Source organism: Erithacus rubecula, assembly GCF_903797595.1.
Source record: "Erithacus rubecula genome assembly, chromosome: 3".
Classification (NCBI taxonomy): domain Eukaryota; kingdom Metazoa; phylum Chordata; class Aves; order Passeriformes; family Muscicapidae; genus Erithacus; species Erithacus rubecula.
Window position 1 is genome coordinate 90295889 of NC_136689.1, and position 21389 is coordinate 90317277.

The following is a 21389-nucleotide window of genomic DNA, read 5'->3' on the forward strand; positions in this document are numbered from 1 at the left end:
AGCACGCTGACATCTGCTTACACACAAAAATCCTGGAACAATAAGGGAAAATACAAACTGAACAGCAGGGAGATGTTCAACACACTAGGAGAGAGGTGTTGCAGATATGTCAGGTAACACAGCTGTACAAGGGCAGTAATTTCTGTAATTTCTTCCGTTTTTTTTCCCATATACTGTATGGCAATGCACACTCTGCAGCTGAGAGTCTATTCATACCTTCATAGACATTTAGGCCTCAACAGGGTAAGCATGCATAATTGCATGTAGAAACACACACACATATATAAAAATGTGTATTTTTTGTATGCACATCTATATGCAAAGATGTTCAATATGTAAATACATGATGCACTGCCTGAAGTGTAATTATTCAAGCTGAAACCTATATATAACATGAAAAAAAAGCAAGGTTTGGGTTCTAATCTTGTTTCCATAATTTATTAATCTGCCTTCTGGGGGTGTGATCAGATGAGAGTTTTGGATCCAACTTTCCCCTCCGATTTTTATGCAAGAAAAGACAGAGATGACCACCGGAAATCTGAAATTGAGTATTGTCTCTTAAAATTATTAAATATTGGTTTCTTTCTTCATGCTTTTTACCAAAGTTACAATCTAAAAGTGCACAAAGCTAAAGTATCAAACTCATTTAGTATCTTCCTCAAATTTCCAAGGAAAGAAGTGATACCTTTTTGCCAGTGAAGAAGTGTGAGGAAATAGATTATTCAAAGCAGTATTTCATGTATCCTTAATATAAAATTCCCTGACTTTGAATTGCTCATAATGTTGATATTCCACCTCTTCGTCTCCTTCTGTGACCTTTTCTAACTCACACTCCAGTATTTTAACTGCACAGTAGTCTTGGCACATTCAATAAAGACTAATGTTGTAAATGTCTCACTTTGTACTGTAAGGAATTGGGAAGCTAGGATGTTAATTTCATGCAGTGGAAATATTTATGCAAATAAATGTTTATTCATGAGAACAAAGAGTTTTTAATCTGGCCCAAAATTGTTTTCTAAGACCTCCTTCATCTTTGGAGATGAATAGCAAGACAAAAAAAGTTTTATATAATGAGAAATTGGTGTACAGCTATAAATCTCTGTTGTGGCTTAAACATAGTGCAGGTGCAACAGATACAGTAATCACCAGTGAACTTTTCGAATTAAAAAGATACAAATTTACTTTGTACCTTTGTATTTTGAACGGAATGGAAACTACCTAAGTATTCAACCAAGTGAACTGCCCCCAAATGCTGGACGAAATGCAAAAACAGTTTTGAGTTTTCTCATCCCTCTGAACTCCAAACAGCCCGAACTCCAAACAGGGGGTCGTGCCCTGGAGTGTCATTTCACGAATGGCTGTAGTTTGCATGTGCCCAGCGCTAAGGTGACACCGGATCCGGGGCTCCAGGATGTCCATGGGACAGCGTAGGGTTCCCCTTGGAACAGCGAGATGTACCGGGGGCCCCGGGCCGGGCAGAGCACGGCAATACGCGGTCTCTGTTGCGGGTGTGTGACTTTCAGTCTAAAACTGCAGGTCTCTTTGCTACCCCTCCCGGGAATCAGATTTACCAGGATCCAAGTAAGCCCAGTTACCGGGAGGAAGTTCCCGGGCGGGCAGGGCAGGCAAGCAGGCAGGTTGCCGCCGCTCGCTGACACCGTGCCCAAAGGCAGCTCCCAGTGGCCCGGAGCCACTCACGTCCCTCTCTCAGGTAAAGCCCCGCGGGGGTAGCGGGTCCCTGTCCCTCCTTCCCTTCCTTCCCTGCCCTCCCCCGCCGACGGGAGCTCCCTCCCGCCCGCCGCTCCTTCCTGGTTGCGGGCGGCGGGGCGCGGCTGCGGGGCGCACCTCCCGCGCAGGTACCGGGGCAGCCGCCGGCTTCCAGGGGAGGGCTGGGGTCGGGAAGGAGCACGGGAACGACCCACACGGCGCCGACAGCCAGCGGGGGCAGCTCCCGGCTCTCCTGCCGGAGGAGGCGCGGCTGTGTGGCGGCGGAGGGACCCGGGCGGGCTCCTGAGGTTTCCCCGTCTCCTGCTCCATCCCTGCCTCTCCCTCACCTGGCCGCCGCTCCCGGCGCTGCCCTCTCTCACCTTGGCTGCCCCCGCCCGCTCTATGCAGCCCCCGGAGCGCCGCAGCCCAGGAGGATACGCCGGGCGCGTTGGGATTTACTAATTTATTATTATTATTTTTCGAGGTTTGTTTTTGGTTTTTATTTCCTTCCCTCCGGGCGGCTCGCGGGGCCTCCCCACCGCCGGCGGCTCCGGGGCTGTGCCCGCCCCGCACGCTCCGCTCCGCTTCTCTCAGCCGTGTTTGTTGTTGTTGTGCTCCGGGGAGGGAGGCGGCAGAGCGAGCGGCTCCCGGGGCGGCGGAGGGCGGGCAGCCTTTCTTTGGGCTTGTTTCTCTTCTCTTCTCCGCGCCCCGAGCTCCTCCTGGGGCACCGCGGGGCCGCCGGAGGACAAGGTGCGGCGCTGCGGGACACCTGGCGCAGGTGGCAGCGGTAGGTGGCCCCGGGCTCCCTGCGGGAGGGATCCCGCCGGCGGGACAGGAGGTGCGGAGCGGGCGGCGGTGCTGAGCAGGGCAGGGCAGGGCAGGCGGTGCTGCCCGGCCCCGCAGATGTGTGCGGGGGGCGCGGGGCTCCCGCTCCGTCGGGGCGGCCGTGCCTTACATAACCGGGCGGGAGGCCCCGAGCCGTGCCGAGCCTTCCGGTTTCACATCGCGGCCGTGCCCGGAGCCGCGCACGAAACGCACAACTTCTCCTTTTTCTGTTTTTTTTGGGTTTTTTTGCGCGGGAGAGGCGCTGGCGGAGAGCAGCGGGCAGGTGGTGTCCCCGCCGCGATCGCACGGCTCCCCCTGCGCGGCTGGGCGCTCCTGCAGGGCTTTCCTGAGCTTTCCTGGGCAGGTGTGCACGGAGAGCTCCGGGGTGCCGCTGGGCTGCTGGCGAGCGCCCCGGGAGCCGCCGGCTCCTCGCCCTGCCCCGCGATGCTGGGCTGGAAGGTGCCGTGCTTGTGATGCTGTGCCGGGGCTGTGCGCTCCCGCCGTGTTCCAGGTAACTGTGCCTGTGTGATGAGCTGTGCCGATAGCACAGGCTGTGCTCTCAGTGCCTCCGTACGCTCGTGAGGACTTCTTAAAAATCGCTGCGTGAGCTGCCTCGGGAAGAATGTAAACATGTGTTTTTGTAATTTTAAGTAGGTCCATCCTGATAGTATTTCCTGTGTGCACCGCCTTTGCCCTTCAGTGTATCAGAATGCTGTGTTTAAAGTAAAGTTGATTGAAATAATATGAAGACACTGGGAAAATAACAAATTCTTGTGGAGAAACGGGACCTTTCCCCATCTTCAGTGCAACTAGGGTTGAGTTTCAGGTGATCAGGAGTGATAGCATGCATATTACACTGTTATATTTCTGTTACATCCACTAATTGTTAAAGAGCTGAAACTAATATAATTTTGTTGGTGTGGAGTACTGCCAGTTCACAGATACTAACAAGTTAAATCTGTAGGTTTTGGGTGATTGTGTATAAAGGGTTGAAATACCTGGCTGGAAGGATGGTGAAGTGCTGTCAGTCAAGGTAAATAATAACAGAATAAGAGAATAGTCTTGGTTTATGTTAATGATTTGATTACTCTTGGCAGTCAAGTAGGAAACAGTTCTTTGAAATCCTTAAATGGTCTTGGAGCAGTTAGTAGTAAGTGGTATAGGTCCATCAAAGCTCCTGAGCATCATGGATTATGAGTTACATTGGCTCTGTCACAGATTGCATTCAGAATCATTCTAAAGAGCACCAATGAGAACATTACAAATGCCATACCAGCTATACCCAAGTTTCTACTGGTAAGACCCCAAGAGACCAGGAAAGGAAAATCTTGCATTGATGCTTCCTTGGAATACTCTCTCCAGGCAGCTGTGGCTCAGGCACTCCCATGGCTAGAAGAGTTGCCTTTGTTCTTGACCAACACAAAGTTTGTTGTTCTTTCTTTGATCTTGTACTGTAGTTTTTCAGTCTCTGAGGAAATAAGCAGCCAGATGAAGCATTATACAGACATTATTAATCACTGATAAGACGGTCAGAGGGCAAGTTCTTGTTTGCAAAGGCACACGCACAGGAGTTATATTGAGGGATATTAATTTTCCAAGTGGTGTTCATGCATTAGGCTTTGAGATAATACACTTAAAATGAAGCTTGGTATTTATAATGAAAAGAAAAAGGCAAAGAATGGTGTCTTAATGAAATGGATTGTAGTTAATTTTCACTGAGTTGGAAGAAACAACTTATTGTCAGCTTCACTGAATTTCTAAGTAGAGAATTAAGAACATAAATGGAATTTATGCCGTTCTGTACAGCTCAATAATGTTCACAGACTTTCAAAGCCCCTTTCCTATCGTAACAGTTAATATAAATAAGGTAGTGTACATTACAGTCAATATTATGGTGATAAATTTTAGCTCACCACAGACCCCTAACGATAGAAATTCGAGCATGTTATTTAAAAATAGTTTCATATTTATAATTGCTTAATTTTGTGCATTTGTGAAAAATTTCATGACAGAATTGTTCTTGCATTGGGATTTGTTTCTCATTATGCCAGCTCCCATAGAGCTTTACATCCTCATTAAACACAAGCTTGTCAGAATTCTGGAAGTCATCAACTCGGAGCTGATGGGAGTGTCCTGCACAATCACAGTAAGATTATACCTGTTTTTAAGGCTTGAGAACAACCAGGATGGTATTGGTCACCCCAGGAACTGATAGCATAAGAGGGACTTGCATCCAGTTCTTCTCAGTTCTAGAACTTTGAGAAGATGAGTGTTAGTGGTGTGTTAGATAACAAATGAAGATATATGGAATGGTAATGGTGGGATGAGGCAAGAGAGCAACCCGAGTGAGTGTCCCTGCTGTTCTGTATCCAGAAATTTCTTGTTTGTTCTTTTTTGTGATGGTTTATTCACAAAATATTCATGTGATATAAATTACCCGTATGGTTGAAAAAACCACTTTGGTCATTTATTCCCTCAAACAGAACATATAATTTAGGCTCTAATTGCTCTGCTACATGATTTTTGTGATGGAAGAAATGCATTATGAACTGTTGAGGGAAGGCTGAATAAGCTGAAATATACATCTCATACTTACTGAAGCATAAGTACCAGAAGTTGTTCAGTGTTCAAATGCTACCTGTATTCTGTTAACTTCTTACTTGTCAAAAGGGAAAGCTGTGAAAATACATTGGTGCTCATATATCAGAAACTGGGCCTTATTTCAAACTTTTACTTACCAGAACTGAATTAATTTACATGAGAACATAGTTTTTGACAGTCAACATTGTTATTGGACTAATGTAGATGAAATCTAATATTTTTGGCTAAAGCACTAAAAGCATAACTGGTGTTTAATGAGGAGAAGGTTTGAAGGTTTGTGGTCCAAGACTCTGATCTTGCATACAGGTTAAAGTATAAACTCTGCCGTGGATTAAAGCACAGCAGTCTTCTGGATCACTGGTAAAGTGCTCCTTCCTGTGGTTATTAATTACCTGAATTATTTTTCTTTCAGGCAAGATGTCAGGTTGAAACTATTATCTGTGTTTCCTGAGGTGAGGCTCTTAAATAAAGGACAGCCATGATAAGAGCAGCAGGTCAGGAACTGCTGTTTTAAATAAAGCAGGAATTTTTCTGGATTCTTTAAAATACTCAGTTGAAGACAGAAAGGTATCCAGAATTGTTGGAGGCTTCTAAGAAAAAATCAGTGGGGCATTGTAATTTCTGAAGAAGTCTGAATTTATATGAAATAAAAAGAAAAGTTAGCAGCCAATGGAAGAAGAATCAGAAAAAGGATATATGCTTTAGTGCTTGACTGCTCAAATCCCTAGTACAACTGGAGTTTCAGACAGATAACTCTAGGCTCCAGTAGTTTATTTGAATATTTCTTGTGTGAATATCCATTTTCTGGCTCTGGCTGTGCTGGTCATTCTGCAAACAGGTTGTCCTCAGCTGGAGGAGACAACTTGTGAGCCAGAGGAGCACAGTATGCTGGTGCTGACTAACCCCTAGGAGAAGATGCCACAGAAACACAGGAAGTTGCAACTGAAACACAGTTCTCTAAGGGTTTTGCCAATGTGAGAATTTAGACAAAATATTCTTAGTTATGCTAAGCTGTGGTTGGAAAGAATTGCACAGAACTTCATTGATGGCTTTCCCCCAGGGACCTGTGATAGAGCTTAATCTTACATATTCAGTGGCATTAAATATGGGCTATGTCACAATTAGTTTTAGATTTTCTGTACTTAATAATGCCATTCAGATGACTATAGATTTTCTGTGTTTGTTTCTCTGGTTGTTTTCTTGTATTAGAAGCACATGAAGAAATGTGTTCTTCAGTCCAATCACCACAAATATCACATGTGCTCCTGTTTGAATCCTTATGTCAAATTAACTTTTTGGACATAGTAGTAATTCATTTTTGACATTAGTTATGTTTATAATTAAGTTTCATTTACTTCTATAAAAAAAGAAATTGTACTCATGTTTTCTTGTTTTGCCAGCTGTTTCCAGAGTTTGGCCTTTGGGGTTTTTAAAACACTTCTTCTAGATGTTCAGGAAATATATCAGTCACTCTCATCAACTTTCTACATCTCATCTTCTTACTGGAGACATTTCCATGACCATTCTGTAAAAGGTTGATCATCCTGAGTTTAACTATTTCTTGTAGAGATTGACACACAGCTTACTACTATTTTCTTTCAAGGATTCAGAATCTATTATGAACATTTATTAGTAGCTAAAAATTTCTAAGAAGCAGGCACTTAAGTAGTTCCTGACAACAGTATTCAGCTTTTAAAGGTTTTGGGCTTTCATATTCTGAAAGAAGCTTTATGCTTCTCAAAATGCTCTGTTAAAAATAAGTAGAGAACTCTGGTTAATCCAGAGTGAGCTCATTCCTATGAGGCTTCTTGCATCAGTTGCAGTAACTGTGAAATCCCAGTTCTGTTGCTTGGAATAGCTGTAAATCTTGGACATAACCCAGGAAAGCCCACACAAAAGGCACGTGAGAGAAAAACAAGAAATAACATGGAAATTTTCAGTCAGTTTTTTTTTTTTTTCTTCTGTCCTGAAGTGATTTTGAAATAGCTCAGTGAGGAAGTTAGTTTTCTAAATATTTACTTAAATATTGCTTTTTACTTTACATTTTATTCCTCCTTGGAGTTTTTGGAAGCCCTTTCAAAGGGGAGAAACAAGGAAATTGATAAATATGAAAGGACTGACCAAGTCAGATTTTTAATATACAGTGACTGAAGGTAAAACAGCGAGCTTTATAATATTTTTTTCTCAAAATTTGAGCAGTTTTTGGTCAATGTATCAGCTGTACTGGGTTTGTTTTGCATTTTGGAAGGAAAGTTGTTTTTTACATCTGGCTTTTTTTGTATTTTGTTCCAACACTTGTAAAATTTCCTAGTGCGTAATTGAAATTCTTGAAATTTATTTTTTTAAACACTTGGGAAAGTTTAAACATTTGGAATTGTTTAAATTCAGGTCTTTCCAGGCTGGTGAAATTAAAAGCTGAGGGGATCTAGTGTCTAACTATTACCAGTGGAAAGTGAAAGGGAAAGGAAAATCAAATATAAAGTTATATTTCTGAAATTGATTCAGGCATATAATGTATTTTTTTATATGTTTACCTGGTGCATTATCTTTGGCTTCTGGTAAAGAGTTTAAATTGGTGGATTACAAGTGAAAATCTGTTTGTTCTTAGCTTACTTCTTACTTGGGAGTCACAGAATTCAGGTAAAATGATGCAGTTGACAATTCATAGCTCTCCTTGGAATTCAGGTACAAAAGAGCCTTGTCAGTGTGAGAGATCAGTACTGCCAGACACATATAAAGCCATTCTGGCTGCATTTTTGAACCATTTTTTCTGATTGATCTTGTGAATACATGAAAGATCATGAAAAATAATGGTTACACATAATGGATTAAGTTGGATCAAGGATTCTTGTAGGGCAATGACAACCTGTCATCTCAATGGACATATACTTTTTCTTCAAAGATTGGAAAAGTTCTGAATTACAGCTATTGTGTTGTTGTCAGTGCCCTGCCAGGTTTTTTGGGGTTTTGATTTTTTTTAGCTACAAACTGGGCTGTGATAGTTTTAAGATTAGAAGGCAGTTGTATTCTGGTTATTCAAGGGTCTTTTGGGGCACAATGTACAGCTTCTAATCTGTTCTGGGCATGTCACTGTACGTGCTTCATCTGTTCTTGTTGGAGTGTGATGTGGTGGTAAAAGGCCAGTCATGAGGTTTGCTCATATTTGGATTTAAGGTGTTAAAACTGCCATAGTAAAATAATATTTTCCAATACAGCCATAGTCTTGCAGCCCTAAGGACAGTTGTCCTGTAATTTTTGTTGATCATTGACTTTCTTAGATTTCCTTGATAGATTTCAGGGGGATAAACTGAAGTAAAGTGGGGTGACTTCAGGTTGCTAATGCTGGATGGTTGGATTAAGTGGTAGAGATGGTCTTTGCTGTCTCCTCAAATCTTCTTCCTCACCTACCTAACAATATCACTTTGTATCACACCTTGTCCACACAGTTGGCCAAATCTCTCCTTCCTCAGGCTGGGTTGGTGCCTTGAAGATAAAGCCCAGACTCTTTCAATGCAGCAATTCTGCAGATCCCAGTGACAGCTCTTCTCCTCTGCCCTTCAAATCTCTACCTGCACCTGTGTCTCATCAACATATCCCCAGCTTTTCAGCATTTTCTCCTGACTAATACATATAATTATATATGTATATATGTATATATATATTTCTATTGGCTTCCTGCAGTACCCACTCCCAGGAAGTATTCCTGCAGTTTGTGACTAGACTTTCAGTTTATCTGGGAAAAGACTCACCAGCCTCTGGGGTAGCAGTTCCATATCATCCTCACAGTTAATAGCAAAACATTGCTTTATGATGTTGTGTAATGTATTGTAATGCTTTTCAGTTATCCTTCTCCAACATTGTTGTTTCCTGGATGTCAGCATTGCTCTTCTCTTCTAATTCTAAAAACATGAGTCCTTAGTTAAACTCCCTTGTCAGATCTTTTTAGTTCTCTGGATGAAAAGTAGTGTTGGAATATTATCTGACAGGACTTACAGTGATTAAAATAAAATACTATACTTGTCCCTTAGAGTGTTAAGAAGGCATATAAGAAATTATGGCAGATTCGTGCATGTGCTGGTTCTTCTTCTTTCTTTTTTTTTTTTCCTTTTTTTTTTGTGGAGGGTGGCTGTACAAGTCCAGAAAGGACCTGTTATGCTGAAAATTATGCCAGCAAAGTCTGAAACCAAATGAAGGAAAATAACTGGCCTATGTTTCCAGTAGTTCTGTGGCATGGGATAAAATATGGATGAAGCACTACAGAACAGTAACTTTAGGGATTGGTCCATGCCTTGGAGCTTTATCCATAAAGAATGATATAATCATTTTAATAGGAAACTTTCAGACCCCTACTGTGTTGCATTTGTAATGTTTTGATAGTTCACACCATTCTAGAGAGCTAAAATTGGAGTGAAATTCATAATCCCATGAATTACTAAAATCCACTGTCATCCCATTTTAATTTGTCTCTTCTGTGAAATGGTCACTGAAAAATGGTCAACAATTTGATTCCAGGTATTTTCATCTCTATATTGCTAGCTTAAAAGAAAAAAACACAATATCTCGAAAGCTGACTAGAGAATGATGGCAAACTGTTTTGAAAGTGGTTGCCTGTTGTGCTTCATGTATTGACAAAATTGGTGATGTGAGCAGAACCTTTCCATATTTCTTAAGTCAGCCTTGGTGTTAACTCTCCTTTTATTTTTCTGAAAGTAGAAAGCAGATGGATTCTTTTATAGCTGTTTTTAAGCTTAATATACATGCTCAAATAATTGTTAGGAATTCTTTGGAAGTTATTGAGGGACTTCTCACTGAAGTGTGGAGCTTCTACAAATAGAAACTCTCTGACTTGTATTTTGTGTTATCTTTTATCTCTGCTATTACCTTGCCCTGACTTGTTCCTGGAAAAGAGATGCACATAAGTTTCTGCACAGCTTTCATCAGCATAGTCTGACTCAGTGCTGTTCACCTGGAAGATAGGCAGTAATTTGGCTTTGGTTTTGTTCTTCAGAAAGATACCCCTGTCAAATGGGAAATAACCCACAAGAGGATCACATGAAAAAATTGTTGCTTTTATGGAAATTTTAGTAGGTGCTTTCCAACTGAGCAGCAGGGCTATTGGTGTTGAAAAGCTAATCTTAAACTTTGGCCAATGTGTAGAGTGGGCTGTGAAATGCTCCATTCTTCTCCTCCTCCAGTGGTAAAATACTTTGTATGTGGTTTGGTTACTGGGTTTGGGGTTTTTTTTGGTTGGTTGTTTTTTCCCCATCCCACCTTAATTCTAACTCCTGAATGCCATAACCTTCTTTATTAATGAAAGCACCATAGGAAGATATTTGGTTCCAACTGAAGGCTGAAATTATAGCCATGAGTAATAATTTTTATGCCTCTGGAAAGAGAGAGAAAGAAGTAATGAGAACTACTTTGCAATATAATTGGCCTTTTATTAGGAATGGCTTGCATGTTTCATCCCTGTGAGTAATATTTTGTCCATTAGGCTTTAGTGAGCCCACAAACAGCATACAGCAACAACAGAAGTATGCTCCTTGTCTTAATGGAGTTGTGTGGTAAAGCACTGAGTAGCATCATATTCAGAATTCTTAACTGCAGTTTATATTCTGCCATTAGGAACTGTGTTTCTTTTCCCCTTACCTAATATGTATTTACAACTTCCCAGATCACAGTTGATGTTGTTCTGCCCCTGTGCACCTTGGTGAAAAGCGTGGTCTCATCACTTTTATAATTTACTTTTAGGTATTGAAAATTTGATGCTAGGTGCTCCAAAGCTTTCTCCAGGCTGACCAATCCCAGGGTTTTCAGCCTCTCCTCACAGGACATGTGTTCCAGCTGACAGCTGAACTTGCTCCTGTTGACATTTCATACTGGGATCCACGAGCAGACCTGGTAGTGCAGATACCAGAGAAGTGGATGTGCATGAAGCAGAACAATTGCTTCCCCCAGTTCACTGGCTGTGCTTCAATTTCCAAGGCCTGGGAAGCTGCTAGCTCTCCTTGCTGCCAAGAGAGAGCTGATTCATGTCTTGCCATGACCTCCAGCTTGTTTTTGGGGGAGCTGCTCCCCACTAAGTTGGTCTTCAGGCTATTGCTATCACGACATTGTTGGCCATATCTAACTTATTCTGAATGGCAGCCCTGCCCTCCAGCATGTCTTCCACACCAAAGTGTAGTGTTTGCAGACTTGCTGTGTGTAAACAGGTCACTGTAAAGGAAATTAAACAGGATTGGGTGCCTAGCCTATTCACTTTGTAACCATGGGCAGATAATGAATCCTTAAGAGCTGCTGTTTGAGCCTATGATAGAGATGTTTGGGCTTTTATATCAGCTGGTAGTTTACCCATCCATGCTGTAACTTGGATCAGGTTAGGTGCAAAAATACTGTGAGAGAGATTGTTGAGTATTCCTAAAATCAAGGTGGGGGCCACCAGTGATCTGTCATCCACAAATCTTGTCATTTTATGACTAAGGCAATCATATTGGTCAGGCATGATATAACCTCTGTAAATTCATCCTGGTGATTTCAAATGACCATATTCTCCTTGATATGCCCAGAAATGGCACCCAGGCAGGCATATGTCTGAATATACTGTGGAAGTATAACAAACAATGAAAGTAGGCTGGACTGTGATGTTTTCTTTCCTAGCCATCCTTTAGACATGGTGGCTGGTGACCTGTGCATGATCTTCTTTTCTGCTGCTCTTCTTTTCTGGATGCCCAGTTGCTGTCCATCTGTAGGTGATGAGTGTGTGCTGGTCACAGGATGGGGCACCTGCCTCTGGGAATGTGGTGATGAGTAAGCTGGGGCTTCATGTGACCTGGGGTAACGAGTTTGTTAGGAACAGGATGTTGCTTCTAGAGTGATTCTTGCACCCTGTGTGTGTGTGATAGAGGAATTTACAAGATAAGAAGGTGACAGCAAAAGTGACAGTAAGTTTAATAATTATTTTGGCTTGATCTGATGTGTGTTAATGATTATATTGGTGATCTGCTTAAAGCCAGTGGGCTTTGCCCTGGGTTCTCTCTTGTATTGATTTAGTTCCATTAGCTTGACAGTAAAAGTGTTGCATATGCAGGTGTCAGGGTGTGTGAAAAATCTGTATTTGCCTTCTGATATGCATGTAAAGTTTTTTTTTTTTTTTTTTTTTTTTTTTTTTAATAGTTGTTTGTTTTTTTTGTTTTTGTTTTGTTGCTACTGTTGATCTGCTTTTGCAACTTCTCTATTTATATCGTGGCTTCTTTCCTGCTAATCACTCTTTTGATATTCCCTTATTGCTCATAATTTTAGATGGTCTTTAGAAAACACCAGAAAATGCAGTAAGAACTGCAGTAAAACTGAGACTTTTTGTGATTTGCACATAGTAAGAAGCAAAGAAATTTAACCTGATAGTTTGATGCTGAATAGAGAGTTCACAATGACTTACTGGGGAATTCAGTGTTTCTCAGATTTTATCATTAGCACCACTTGCTATACTGGTTCAGATGCTTAATTTTCCAACTTCTGTAATTGATGAACAGCTATTACTCTGCATAGTTCATCATGTATCAGAATAATTATGTCCCGTGATCATAGCTGTCCTTTGTTTTGTCCTGTATAGAACTATACAGGAAATTCATTTTTATTATTATTTCATTTTATTTCATTTAGAAATTCATTTTTATTAACAGCTTTATTTTTAGCACCTGAAAAGCCCCTTCAGAGTAAGGTTACAAATATAATTAATAAAACATTTCTAAAGGAGCAGTAGCTGAACTGATTCTAAGAGTTACATTCTACAATTTAGAAGTGTTCTAGTAACCATCTAGTCAGCAGTGAATCAGAAATACAGTATTTATAAAATGTTTTGAATGGCAGGTATAATTAGTTCATTATTTTAATGCTTCCAATAGTGTTTAATTGCAGTAAGACTTTAATACTTTAGGGAAAAATCATAATAGTTGACAAATCATTGTCAGTATTTTAACTCAATCTTGTGTGTATTCCAAAATCATACTGTCGTTTTCTAAACTGACACTGAAAAATGCATGTAGAGGAAACAATTAAATGATAAATAGTAAATGGTACCTCTATAGTAAATTTTAGATATCTGAGTTCTTATTTTTATCTATAATGCTTGTCTCTCTCATATTTTAGATTTTATGCTTTACTTGTGAAGTGTAAAATCATGTTTTCCTCTTGTTCAGTTTAGTAAATATTTTAGTTTTGCAAATAAAAGATTAACATGCAAATGCAGTATTTGTAGAATATTACATGTGGAAATGGACAAATGATTAAATGTATTTCACAATCACCTAGCTCTGTACTTTAACCTGAGAGGAATAACCAGGGCTTTGGAAAGAAGGCAGTTAAGTAATTTCATAATCATTCATGCATTACAGCAATAATACTGGCACACAGAAGCATAAAAACTGAAAAACTGGTTTTGCAATGTCTTCCTGATACAAATACAACAATCTTCAATGGGCTTCCTTGTATAAGGAAAGACCTCCTAAATAAGTAAGATCAAATGAAAGTAAGATTTTAAGACATTAAGGTTTGTTGGCACACTATTTAAAATAGATAATAAGCATATTAAAAAGTTATTCTGTATATGTCCTTTCATGGTACGGAGTCATTTTGTGATTTTTTTTTTTTTTTTAGTTGATTGAGGGAGGCATTGGCTTAGAGTATGTTGACTCAATTCCAGCTTATTTTGTTTTTATACAAACTCCTGTAGTGTCAGTTAAATAAGTTGCCTGTCATATATGTTGTTAAGCATTTTAAGTTTTCTCAATTTAAAGATTGCTGCAATTCAGAAATGTTTGAAGTTATTTTTATTTGTGTTTTGTTGGGAGGCAAGAAATTATAGTTCAGACAGAAGAGAATGCTGAGTAGCATTGTAGTGGGACATATATAGCAAGTTTCTGGCCAAGAGAGAAGATCTCCTTCTGCTTTCAAGTTCTGTATTTGCAATGTAAGATCAGGCAGGTTGTGGGGGTGGAGCATGCAAAAAATACCAAAACTCTTTTGTGAAAAATTATATATTCTGGATTATGTTTGGGTATGGACAATTTTCAATGGGCAGATGGTAAGCAAGTGATGGGTAAGATAATTGAATTGTCAGAGTATTATGATGTGAAATGAGCAAAATAGTAATTGGTACCAAAAATATTAGGTGCCTTTGTTTCTGCAGTGCTGTGACAACTCCCGTTCATCAACTTGTGCATGTTCCAGTCCCACTGGACCTGGCATCACTGTGCATCTGACTCTGTTATTGTCTGCTTGCACCTTTTCCCCACATGGGATTTGAGAGAGCATTTGTGGTACAATCTGCTGTCCTCCTCCATTTTAGCAGACCACCAATGTCTGGTGACATTTGAAGTGCTTTAGGAATGGCTATTTAGATTATGTATTTGGCAAGATAAGGGAAACTTCTGTGCATGGCTAGCTGAAGGTAAGAGTGAAAAAGGCACACTCTGATGTATCCAAACTGATGAAATGTTTACGTGCAACTATGTTAAAAAACCCCCAAAACAGTTCTGGTGATAATTGCTTTCCACTTTGCTTAGCTTCAAACATACAAAGTCTGGAGTGCTTTTAGCTTGTGTTTTTAAACATCCTTGCTAGATACTATGAAGCCTGTGGTTTTAGGGGTGGAGCTGTGTTTTTGTTTTTGTTTTTTTTTTTTTTTCCTGAGTGAATATTGTATGCTACAAGATAGTGAATGGGGAAGACACTTTTTGTTTTTTGTTTTTGTCCCTAGCATTGCTGTATTTTTGTTTTGGAAATTTGTGTTAATTTTGGCAGATGCACAAATACCAAATTGGGAATGGATTTGCTAATAAATTCTTACCCATGAACAGCAATGTATTAGTGTTATTGGATGGACTAAAATAAGGTGAAATAAAATAAGGTGATGAAAACAGTAGCATTAGCTTAGTAAAAGCAGGTTTGGTTATTCAGAATTATTTTAAAGTCTTAAAATTCCATAGACTAAATATTAAGGACCACAGTGGGGCAATATTGAAATAAAGAAGGGATTATTCATTTGGGAGTGAAGTACTCTAGCTGTAACATCTCAAACTTACCATAACTGTAAACTTAAATAGCTGAATTTCCACTTAAAATGCATTATAAATCAGCTAAAACCTATTGGTATAACTTAATTTCTTGCAATTCAATAAAAGCTGGTTTAAGTATGATGCTACACTAAATAAAAGACTCATTACTTTCACTCATAGCTAGCTCATGTGAATGTTAAATGACAGGTTTTGATTCAAGTATAGTAACTTGTATTAATGACAGTATTTATGCCATGAGTAGTTGTTGTTGAAAGTGCTGTAGGTGAATTAAGAGTTGGATGGTAGTACGTTGGGTGGAGATATTGTTTGAGGTAAGACATAAAGAATTCAGTGAAACCCACAGCTGGTATCTCTTTTCTGAAAGGTTTTTACTCTCTTAAGGTGTGGAATAAGAAGCACTTTTATGGATTGAGTCAATGATGAGATGCACAAACAAATTGCTGGAAGAGTTTGTTAAATAGTTTGTTCTATGCAAATATGATATAAAGGTTCAGTCACAGACTGTGGAACTGTTACTCATTGTTGCATTTCCATGGAGGAGTGTTTACTGCAGAGTTTTTGAGGAGGGAATTTTAAGGACTCTTGTGGAATAGAGTCTCAGCAGAATGTTATGAGAAGAGCAGTCGGTTTGTAGATGGTTTGGGAAACAAGGTGAAAGAGACTTACAGAGCCTTGTATGAAACCCCTAGTGTGTCTGGTGCTCAGAATTAGATGTCTCTGGATATTACCCAACATAGCCAATGAGCAAAGGCTCCTGAAAGCCAATATCCATCCAAACAAAGTGTGTTTCACAGCTGTTCAGCTCCTGGAGCTGCGGAGGGCAGAGGTGGACTTTGTGTGTCTCACAAATGTTCCCTGAGGGCCACTGCTCCCAAACTTGCAGAGGAGCTGCTTAGCCAAGACCCTGCCATGCTGTGGCTGGGATGGAGATAGCTCCAGCTCTTTCCCAAAGGGTTCAGACCTGTGTTTCCTGCCAAGGCAGAGGCCGTTGAGCAGGAGTCACGTTCCCTTGCTTCGGTAAATGCCTGTCTTGGTGCAGAGAGAGTTACAGCTCTCCCATATTGACACTGATCCCTTACAGGATAAAGTGGGTGAGCTCAGAGTGGGGAATAAAGTCTGTTTGTCTAGTATCCTACATGCCAGCGTGATCCAGCTGGCTAAAAGCTATCCTATTTCATTTCTGTTTCCCCTTTCCAGGGTGTTGCTGGTTTTGTGGTTTTCTTTTGTTTGGGGCTTTGAAATTTTATCCTTTTTTACAGTCAGTTGTCAGTATATGAACAGATTCAAAAAAAGGTAAGGCCCCTCTGCCCTCCCCTGCTTCCCACCCCAGTTCTTCAGGTACACTGTTCAGAAATATAGATTGAAATATTCCCAGGCCACAGGAGTGGTCTGTGTCATCTGGGGCTGTTCTGCCATGGTAAGAACCACACCATTCACGCAGTCCCTGAAGTACAGGGGTCAGACTCTTGGTTTCTGCCTTCAACACAGCTAGGTGTTGTGGTCTCCTCTAGTTCTCCCAGAGCCCTGCTCTCCTGATGCCTAGAAATAGTCTTACAGTTTAGACTTATATGTGGGCAGTGTGTATTTTTTCTCTTCCTCCAACACTCATTTACTTTGCTTTACTTAGGCTTGACATGTCATGAGCTTTTAATCTTATCTCTGTCTAATAGGTTCCTATTGCTCCCCTCATCTTTGCATCTGTTCTAGTAAAAAATTCATGTTGTTAGACACGGCTGACCAGAATTGTACCTTGTATTCAGCTGATGTTATGCTAGTGACTTGTGTGATGACTTTAATTTTTCCCTGTCTTAGCTGGAAATATTTCCTCATGATACAATGTAGGTCTGTTTGCCTGTCTTTTTTTAAAATCTATTTCCCCCTTGCCATATCACATTGGTGACTCACAGTTATCCTGTGATCAAGCCAGACTGATCTTTGCCTTCAGTATCGTCTGAAACGATCCCTGGTTTCCCACATCCTGTGTGAGTGTGCTAATCACAAGCCTATTATCTCATGGTATGGGTGACCTTCTAATATAGCTGCTTAGTAAAAAAAAAAAAAGGCAGGGAGTGAGTTGTTGCAGTGGTTTCCCCTCTGTCTTGTGATAATCTTGAGCCTGATAGTTCACATTTTCTGTGTTTGAGGCAAAGTTGGCTGAGTGAAGACCTAGGATGTCAGAGAAACAACCTCATTGTATATTGATGGAGTTCTGGTGTAAAATCATGTGAAGCAGCTTGGCTGTGTCGTTGTAGCTGGAGTGTTTTTTATGACTGATGGCAGGACTTGAAAGCCACAAAGCACTTGTAAAAGAAGAAAGGAGGTGTGTGTTGTGATTACAAACCCTGGCATTATGTAGCAGCTGAGAACGGACTTTCAGAATTACAACTCTGGATTTAATTTTCTGATGCCTGCCAAAGCTTCTCAAGTGGGCTGTAAGTATTTTTTTTTATGTATTGTCCTTAACTCATCTCTGCCTTTGCTCTGTATCTGTAATATGGGAGAAAGGTTTACCTTCTGGTCATGTGTTTTGTCTACTTATGTTGCAAGACCTTTAGGGAAGGAACTTCCTTGCTACCTTTAGGTATTGTCTGGTAAACCCCTCTTGGCTGGAGGCTGTGGACCCTGTCACAGATAATAGCATTTGCAGTATTTTCTTTTTGAAAAAAATATTTGGTTAACAATAAATTAGTTGACAAGTGCAACTTGTTTAAGAACAAGACATTCGTGTGGTGGGTGCTGCAAATATTATATAGAAGCTTAATAATGTAGTGGATTTGAGATGTATTTTGGTCATGGTGATTGGAAGTGAATACACTGCTAGTCTCCTTATTGAAATACATATTTTCTCACTCCATTATTTTGGTATGTTGCCAGATTTTGTTATCTTTTTTTTTTTTTTTTTTTTTTTTTTTTTTTGTATGCTAATAACTGATGAACTGCATTTGAAAACCATGCTGAAAAAACGAGCGTTTAGCCTATCACATGCTTTTGTCTTCCTTTTAACCTGGAATAAACAATCTGTTTGTATTTTTTAAAAAAAGAAGGAGAGATAATGGTATTGTGTACATTTAGAACATTCTCATGTTCAGAGGCAAATTTTCCCCTGGGTCTGTCATTGTTCTCTTCAGTAATTCAGTAATGACTGTTTCTATATTGGCTTTGAATGTACCCCTGATAAAGATTGGGAAAACAACATTAGCACATGACATTTAAGATTTTGATAAAATGAGACAATGTTCAAGTACAAGCCACGAGTTCTTGAAAGCATATTTAAAGAAGCACACAAGTGCAATAATTACATCAGGGTGATGTTTCTCATGCAGATTTCAGCTGCTGTTACTCATTAATTATTTAAAATTCCAAGTGCGACAACTCACAGCTTAGTGACTGTAACCTGCTGAGCCTCTGACCTAAACAATTAAAACCAAAACATCTGGACTAAAATTCCATTTGAAAAGATAAATTGATTTATTTCTCAGCTATGCAATTATCCTTAGCAAAAAACTAATTTTGCTTTCCCTTCTCGGAAGGGAAAGCAAAACAATGTGTCATCACCAGAGAGAATCCCAAACTGGGGTCATAGTATCTGTGTTTCCAGATAAGCATTTAGGGCCCCCAAAAATTGTTTCTCTACAGCTCTCTGAGTTACTTTGTTCTTAAATTTATTTACTGATTTAGTAGGGGTTTATAAATCTTTACTTAGCTTCATGAGATGTCATTTGTAACTTGCATAGTAAACCATTTCTGACAGGAGAGTTGTCTTGTTTGTGTTACTGGACCCTGAATAATGGTAATCTTTTAGGAGGCTCCCACATGAACTTTGAGTGCTCTTGCATGTCTTCAATGTGCTTAAATCAAAATACTGAGGATTGAGTCTTCACAAATTACATTAAAAAGTACTTTAGGAGCATGATTTCATGTATGAATGCTCAGACAATAAGGCCAGGCAAAAGGAGGCAAAAAGAAGTGAGAAACACAATGCACAAGAAGAAAGACAAGCATAGAGTTAAGGATGCATTTTTTCAATTTCAGAGAAGAAACATTGGGTTTGTGCCTCTTTGGCAGCGTGTTTATGGGAAGGAAGGGAGGGACATGACTGTGGAGAAGGAGATTGGGCCAAAGGGAGTCAACTCGGAGTATGGTGAAAGTCAAACCCTTTTGCAATATCAGCATTCATGCCAAATGTTACAGAGCAGAATCTGGAGGAAATCCATCTGTTGGTTGATGGGTTTGCAGTATAGATAACCATATATGAAGTCAGGGGAGAGAGAGAGTCAAATACTTTTTTTTTTTTTTTTAATTGAGAAGGGTATAGTGATTCAGTGTTATCTGACAGCACAGTTGATGCTGTCTGAAGGGGTGAATCATCTCCTGGTTCCATCTGTCAGTCTGTTGAATATCAGAGGAGCAGGCATACAGTGCCTTTAATTCATGTGTGCTTAGAACTGCAGGTGTGCATTTTGTCATCAGTCTCTACAAAGTGTGAATGAAATACTGATCATCAAAGTGCCTGTGTTCTCTGGGAAGCTTAGGTAACCTACCTCACTTTGAAAGGGAGAATATACATGCAACATTTGGAGAGGGCTGGTTTTTCTAAGCAGAGAACAGGAAAAAAGTGAGTTATCAAATATATCTTCATTTTATTCTCTTGGTATTTTAAAATTTTTATCTGAAAAGAGGTACTAGGTCTTGTCTGTGTTCAGAGTACCTTAATCTCAGAAACTGAAAGTCTTCAAGTAACAAACAATTATAATTTTTGGTTGGTTTTTTTTTTTTTTTCCCCTGTGGTACTGGCAAGAATATTACTTTGGCCTGAAATTCTCCATTATTTGAAAAGGGATCTAATTCTTTTTTTCATTCTCCAAATACTGCAATTGGGTTGTATATTCTTGGGTGGTGTTTCCTATTTTGCAAAACTACTTGAGAATTTAGGACAAAGGTCTGACTTTTAGTTTTTGACTCACTGAGTCTGAATGTTGAGGATCCCAGCTATGGAGGTGTGTTCATAAAGTAAATATGGTACTTTAGAAACCATGATGGTGGAAGACACTGGTCTTAGGGGTCTACTGCATATCTTACAAACACATAGAATGAGGCTATGATATGTCTCTGTTCTTAAACTTTATAACTTTCTCTGTCTCCTTTTTTTCTCTTTTTCTTTATGAGATAATTAATTTTACTGTAGTATCAAATTATTTTGTCTCTGGAGCACAATGAAAAAAATAACTGATGAATATGTGTCTGATCCTTTTCAGAAAGCTGGGAAAAATTGGTCCTAGCTCCAAGCTATTGTATGCCATGTAGACCTAAACCTATCTGAAAAAGAATGTAGTAACACCCAGCCTATTTTGTTGTGGTGTTGTGCATAAAAGACAGCATGTAGCAAATTAAGTGAGCCTGTTTGTATTAGTGACTGAGATAAAAACAGTCAAATCAGTCTTAGTTTTGTAGCAGGGCACCATTTCACCATTTCATTTTGATGTACGCACTCAAGGGAGGTGTATGTGTGTGCTTGTCTCTGTTCCCTAGACTGGGAATAGCTGAGAGGCACAAGTATAAGAGCAGTGCCAGAGTGCTTACAAGGAAATCCACGTTTAGGGAAGAGCAGCTGTGGGGACAGTGGTAGAAGTGCAGCAGGCAGAAGGGATGGAGCTCAGAGGTGCTGGGTGTACCTGTACCTTGCCCCAAGGCTTTGGGGTCCTACCTGGCTCCCTCCCCGGATGCACTGGAGGTGATTAAGGAAATTTCCTTATGACCCTGCAGGTGGATTGGTGCAGAGTTCACAGGGCTTTGCTAATCTTAGTGTTTTGAAGACAAACAGTAAACATGTGGCTAGTGCCAAATGATTGTGGTCATTGGTGATTTCTGTTTGTGTAAAGGAGTGTAGGTACCAGCCTGTGCTACGTGACCTTAGGGGAGTGTTTTTCCATTTGGGAAGCAGAAAAGCTCTGTTGAGAAATTTGTTTTAAAATTACATCTTTTCTTAGCGGGTGGGGCAGGTCCGATGGTATTCTAGTAAGGAGAGTGGAGTGGTTTGAAGGGAGAAAAAAAACCCTGAGATACAGAAAATAAATATATGTGGCTTAGCAATTTCATTGTAATTTCACTGTTGTCTATAATCAAGTTAGGACTTTGCTCAGCATGCTGAGGTGAGATTCCTGGAAATCCCATGCTTTTATAAAA

General features: G+C 40.1%; 1 protein-coding gene across 6 annotated transcripts in view; it reads left to right on the forward strand.

The window, feature by feature from the left end:
- The first annotated feature begins 1847 nt into the window (after positions 1-1847).
- MBP (myelin basic protein) overlaps positions 1848-21389 on the forward strand; it is a 106036-nt gene continuing 86494 nt past the window's right edge. For 2 of the 6 annotated variants that reach the window (XM_079301085.1, XM_079301086.1), the window contains exon 1: positions 1849-2150. The gene's annotated coding sequence lies outside the window, so the exon portion shown is untranslated. Of the gene's footprint in view, positions 2151-2259; positions 2495-3186; positions 3359-17293; positions 17639-21389 lie in introns of those variants that run through there. The other 4 variants (XM_079301083.1, XM_079301081.1, XM_079301082.1 and 1 more) reach the window with 4 other exon arrangements.